Consider the following 6,595-nt stretch of genomic DNA (forward strand, 5'->3'; position numbering starts at 1 on the left):
GTGGGACTTCCCTGGTGGTCCAGTGGCTAAGACTCTGTGCTCCCAATACAGGGACCAGGGTTTGATCCCTGGTCAGGGAACTAGGTCCCACCTGCCACAACTATAAGATCCCACATGCCACAGCTAAGACCCGGTGCAGTCAAATAAATAAAAAAAAATATTTTTAAGAAGAAAAGAAGGGTGACCCAAGGTATTAAACACCCCAAACAACTTCAGTAGAGTAGTGGGAACAAAAACCAGCCTGCAGAGGGTTTAGGAATGGAGAAAGTAGAGAAGGTAATGGACATTATTGGGAAGTTCAACATAGGAAGTAGGTGTGAGTGTAAATTGGTAAAACCTAATTGGAGGGTAACTTGACCTTTAAGTGTGGCTCCTCTTTAATCTAGAAATCCTACTTCTGGTAATTTTTCTTGAATTAACAATTACAGATTCACACAGATGTTGAGAGCCAAGGATATTCAGCAATTATTCATTCACAGTAGAATTATAGCAAGATCCTGCAGCCAGCCTAAATTTCCAAGCAAAGTCATGGCACACAACAGGTATTCACTAAATATTGAGAAAGAATGGACAGTGAGCCTTTAGTTAAGTGTGCTAGGTGGAATACAGTCTCAGGTGGCCATTAAGAGTGTTGCTGCTGCTGCTGCTGCTAAGTCACTTCAGTCGTGTCCGACTCTGTGTGACCCCATAGACAGCAGCCCACTAGGCTCCCCCCAAATGTGGCAAAATGTTTGCAGCATAATAAGGTTCTTATAAAATGCAATTTATATACATTGTTTCCAGGTGATGGAAGTGGTAAAGAACAGCCAGGCAATGCATTAGACATAAAAGAAACAGGTTTGATCCCTGGGTTGGGAAGACCCCCTGGAGAAGGAAATGGAAACCTGCTCCAGTATTCTTGCCTGGAGAATCCCATGGACAGAGGATTGTGGCAGATCATAGGGTCACACACAGTTGGACCCGACTGAAGTGACTTAGCATGCATCCTGGTTTTGTAACAATATGTTTCTTACAAAAAACCAGAGCTATAGATTCAAATATTGATAAGAGTTGCCTCTGGGTAATTAAAGTTTTTCTCTCTTTGTAGGGTTAAAGTTTTATGTGGTTTATTTGTGAAAAGAAAAGAGAGAATAAATGAACAGAGAGACGCTTAGCTGTGCTTGTGAGAGTATTATACCTTGAATGAGCAGGACAGTTTGAAACCGTTTACCTCAGACTGGGACTTGAACCCATGTGCTGAAACTTAAACTGAGCCCAAATCCCACAGTCTTCCAACTGAGATCACAGACCTGGTTTCAGGACCTAATGAAGCTCAGGTTCTTGATGTCTCATCTCAGAAAGAATTCAGTGAGAGAAAGTGATAGGTAAGAAGTGGATTTATTCAGAGAGAAACACACTGTGCAGACAAGAGTATGGGCCATCGCAGAGGCTGAGTACAGAGGCCCGGAAAGATGGCGTGGTTAATTTTTATGGGCTGGGTAATTTCATGGGCTAATGAGTGGGAGGAATATTCCAACTATTTGGGGGAAGGGGTGGAGATTTCCAGGAATTGGGCCACTGCCCACTTTTTGGTCTTTTACAGTGCCTTGAAACTGTCATGGCACCTCTGGGTGTGTCATTTAGCTTGCTGACTGAGGATCAAGGTCTGCCATCTTGGACCCATTTGATTCTAATCGGTTTATGGTTTGTCCTGGGGTGACATCATTCTTTCAAAAGTTGTGCCCTGCCCCCTTCCCTCCTGTTTCAAGTTGGGGAAACATTTCCAAGATGAGAGAGTCTTGAGCAGCTTATGTGCTAGAAAGGAGGGTACTCAAATGAAGAGCAGGACTCACTGGAGGAGGGAGAAGAAGGAGCTGTGGGATAGCAGGGATACCTGCATTATTTCTCAGCCCCCTTTCCCCCATCCTGAAGCTACAGGCTCTCTGGCCACACTCCCTGTTACCCTGACAGCCATTCAAACTCCTCCACCGACCTCTGCCTCCCTGTCCCTTCCCTTTACCTGGAGCACTCCTCCCTGCTCTCCTGTTTACCTCAGGACCAGATGCCAAGCCCATTGCTAACTCTCAGGGCACTGAGCTTCTCCACTCTGGAGCACTCCTCAAAACTGGAATTTAGTAACAAGGTAGTAGTCATGTCCTTGCCCCAGTAGGTCCGCTCCCCCGTCATGGGGACCGTAGCTGTCCCCAGAGCCCAGCACAGTGCCTGGAACACACAGTAAAAACGAACTGAATGAATGTCTAACCATCAGTAAGGACAGTTTCCAGCCTTATACATAGGACAGAGCCTCCCGCTCTTTTTTTTTTTCTGACTTGCAGCTTTTGGGATCTTTGTTCCTCAAACAGGGGTCAGCAGCGGAAACACGGTGTCCTACCCACTGGACCACCAGGGAATTCCTGAACACAGTGTGTGCTAAGTCGCTTCAGTAGAGTCTGACTCTTTGAGACCCAGTGGACTGTAGCCCGCCAGGCTCCTCTGCCCATGGGATTCTCCAGGCAAGAATACTAGAGTGGGTTGCCACGCCCTCCTCCATGGGATCTTCCCCACCCAAGGATCTTATGTATCCTGCACTGACAGGCAGATTCTTGACCACTGGCACCACCTGGCAAGCCTGAGGTCAGAGACCCTTCTAAATCTCCACTAGGCCTCACCCTGCCTACCGGATTGTTAAGGAAGCCTCCTGCTTCCTATCTCTACTTCTTGGTGTCAAAAAAAAGTTCAGTAACTGTGTGTCCAGAAAGTGAAGTCGCTCAGTCATGTCCGACTCTTTGCGACCCCGTGGACTGTAGCCTACCACGCTCCTCCATCCATGGGATTTTCCAGGCAAGAATACTGGAGTGGGTTGCCATTTCCTTCTCCAGGGGATCTTCCCAACCCAGGGATCAAACCCTGGGTCGCCCGCATTGTAGGCAGATGGTTTACCATCTGAGTCACCAGGGAAGTCCTTGTGTGTTCAGAGAATGTTTAAATACATTCAAGGAGGCAAAAACTCAAAAAAGAAGCCATCCCCACTTTAAAACCCTGGTGGCAATTATTTTAGGAACTTTCAGTTCTTTTTAGTAAAATAACTCGAATTTTGAGTGTCTATACCGTGCTCCAAGGATGAAACAACTAATTACATAATAATAACACCTCCTGGAGTATGGAGTTCTCAACATGCACTGTAAGCACTTTGCATGAATTCTCACAACATCCTCATAGACCAGGTATTGTTACAATCCACATTTCACAGATACAGGGAAGAATGAACGCTCAGAGACCTTTGTGACTTACCCACGGTCGTGCATAGCTGGCAAAGTGGAGGTTGGACTAAAACCCAGAACTGCCTGATCCTTTCTTTAGGCAGCCCTATGCTCCTTTCTTTAAACCACTCCATGCCTCAATTTTCTTATTTATAAAATCGAGATGCTAGGCCTATCCCATTGGGTTGAAATAGGACTCGATGAGTTAACACTCGGAAAGCAAGCACACAAAGCCGCGCCTAGTATGTTATCAGTATTTATCAGTACTCTTTAATTATTACCATTATTATTACCACCAAGCCATAAGGGATCAAAGAGACCACACAGAGGGAGACTGGGCCTTAAAAGATGGGAAAGATTAGTCCTGTGTCACAGTGTAGGTTCTCAGTGTACACACGCACACATACACACATACACAACTGGTCATCTAAATAAGTGCCATCTGTCACCAAGTTGACATCTATTATGTGCTAGGCACCATGCTAGGTTCTGAGGTCTACGATGGTTTCTGCCCTCTACAAGCTTACAGCACAAGAGAGACGATCGTATAATAAAACCTTGCATCCACTCGGGGTGATGGCCAGGGATGTGTGACCAGCAGAGGGCCTCTGCAGTTTGGGATCAGAAAGAACCTTTGGGAGGAGACGGCTTCTAGGCCAAGGTCTGAAGAAAAAGAAGTCAGTGTGGCAATGACAACTTGAAGGTGAAAATAGGAGTAGAAAGAGGGAGGCGGGGGAAAGAAAGAGAGAGGGAGTCTTCCAAGCAGAAGAAAGAACTCAGTACAGAAGTCTCAAGGGCGACAGAGAATCTGGTGCCTTGATGCTGCAGGTGGACAGGGGCCAGGTCATGAAGATGCTAAAGGGACATGAGGTTTGGACTTTATCACTAGATCACCAGGAAACCAGTGATGGATTTTTAGCAAGGGAGTGACTTAATTGGATTTATATATTTTAATAAGATGCTTGGCGGCAGAATGGATTGTGAACAACTAGATGCCCTTAGACCAGGACAGCCCTACTAATTCTTTATCTCTAAGCTGGGCTCTGGGATTTCCCAGGTCATTCTTTTGTGCTCTGAAATTTAAGAGTCACTTCTTCAAGAAGAATTCCAGAACTATTTAGAGTAAAAGCGGTACCAGAGAAAGAAGAACAGCTTGGAAGAGGAAAATCGCATGCAGTTCTAGGCAGTAGGCATTACCTCAAAGTTACATGGCAGGCTTCCCAGCTCAGTCCTGGGAGGCCTTTACCAGCCCAGGTAAGGGCTTCATTACTTCCTCCACTCATTCATTCATCAAATACTTATCCTACACCCCCTGAGAGTCAGACACTGTGCTCCAGAGTAGCCAACACCACCAGTTCCAGTTCTCTTGGAATATACACTCTGAGCTTGGACACAGAAGTGATTACGGGGCGGAAAGCACTTGGAAGAAGCCTAAGGTCATACCACTGGGGTGATGGAGAGTGGGGTGGGAAGGAAGTGGTGATAAAAGCCCCAACCCCAGGCCTTACACATGAAGAGCACAAATAACTAGTTTATTCAACAAATATTAATTGAATGACTACCATAAGCCAAGGACCAGAAGGAAATCAAAACAAGGGAGGGAAACAGAGAAGGATAAGGGTGCATCCCTTGGACTGCAAGGAGATTAAACCAGTCAATCCTAAAGGAAATCAGTCTTGACTATTCATCAAGGACTGTGAAGCTGAAGCTGAAGCTGAAGCTCCAATCCTTTGGCCACCCGATTTGAAGGACTGACTCATTGGAAAAGACCCTGATGCTAGGAAAGATTGAAGGCAGGAGGAGAAGGGGACAACAGAAGATGAAACGGTTGGATGACATCACCGACTCGATGGACATGAGTTTGAGCAAGCTCTAGGAGTTGGTGATGGATAGGGAAGCCTGGCATGCTGTAGTCCACGGGATTGCAAAGAGTCAGACACCACTGAGCTACTGAACTAAACTGAACCGAGTTTTACCCAAGACAGACAAGGGAAGGCCTTTAGGAGGAGGTGACATTTGAGAAGTCAATTCAATCCCCCCAGGCTGCCCCTCCTTCTGCCCCTTGGCCTTTGCTTCCTCCCAGCACAGGCTCCATCCCACCCCCATGGGAAAGGCCTGCCTCAAAGGTGGACTAAGACAAAGGAGCCTTAATAAACTCATTAAAACAGCTTTGTCAGAGCTGGAGTTGGAGAGCTGGAAGGAAGGGAAGGACAATAGGGTAAAATTCCCGCCCCTTCCCCAGCTGGGGGCCCAGGAGGATAAATCCTCCTCCTGGTACTCAAAAGCATTGCTATAGGTTCAGCCCCATCCTGGAGCAGCCATCCGTCCACTCAAGATCAAACAAGGCGTTGCTTTCTCTTTGGACCTGCTGTGTGGGAGCCCCTACACTAGCCCAGTTAAGGATGATTATTAGAATGTCATGGAGGAGAGTTTGGCATCTGGCATTGGGGTTTAAAACCTTGGCTTATTCTACAGTTGCTGTGTGACTTTGTGTGCTTCCTGCCCTTCTCTGATGCTCAGTTTCCTTTCTCTTAGCTCTGCAAATGTTTTTGTTTCCTAGCTCTGCAAAGTGCTGGCTCTTTTTTTTTTTTTTTTTTTTAATTTGGCCAAACTGCATGGCTTTCAGGATCTTAGTTCCCCATCCAGAGACTGAACTCCACACCCAGTCCTAACCACTGGACTGCCAAGGAATTCTTTTTATTTTTTAAATCTGAGATTGAAGATTTTTCTTCTTAGACCAAGCTTCCCTGAAGACCTGATTGAAAGTCTTTCCTTGTTATTCTCCGTTGCAATCTTGTTTGACTGCTTTCTTGGCAGCATTCTTAATTCAGTATTACACATTGACTGTTTCCTCCTTTGCAATGTCTCCCTACTCTATTACACGCTGAGAACTCTGTCTCCTTGGCCTCCAGTTTACCTGTGCCAGGCCAGTGCTCACCCATGGTAGGCAGGTCATCAGTGTATGTGCCCACCTTGCATACACATAAGGGGCTTCCCTTATAGCTCGGTTGATAAAAAATCTGCCCGCAATGCGGGAGACCCTGGTTCGATTCCTGGGATGGGAAGATCCTCTGGAGAAGGGATAGGCTACAAACCTCAGTATTCTTGGGCTTCCCTAGTGGCTCAACTGGTAAAGAATCCGCCTCCAATGTGGGAGACCTGGGTTCGATCCCTAGGTTTGGGAAGATCCCCTGGAGAAGGGAAAGGCTACCCACTCCAGTATTATGGTCTGGAGACTTCCATGGACTGTACAGTCCATGGGGTCCCAAAGAGTTGGACTCGACTGAGTGACTTTCATTTCACTTCACTGCATACACAGAATGTGGGATGATTAAAATACTGGCCACATCTGGTTA

Source organism: Bubalus bubalis, chromosome 12 (genome assembly GCF_019923935.1).
Source record: "Bubalus bubalis isolate 160015118507 breed Murrah chromosome 12, NDDB_SH_1, whole genome shotgun sequence".
Lineage (NCBI taxonomy): Eukaryota > Metazoa > Chordata > Mammalia > Artiodactyla > Bovidae > Bubalus > Bubalus bubalis.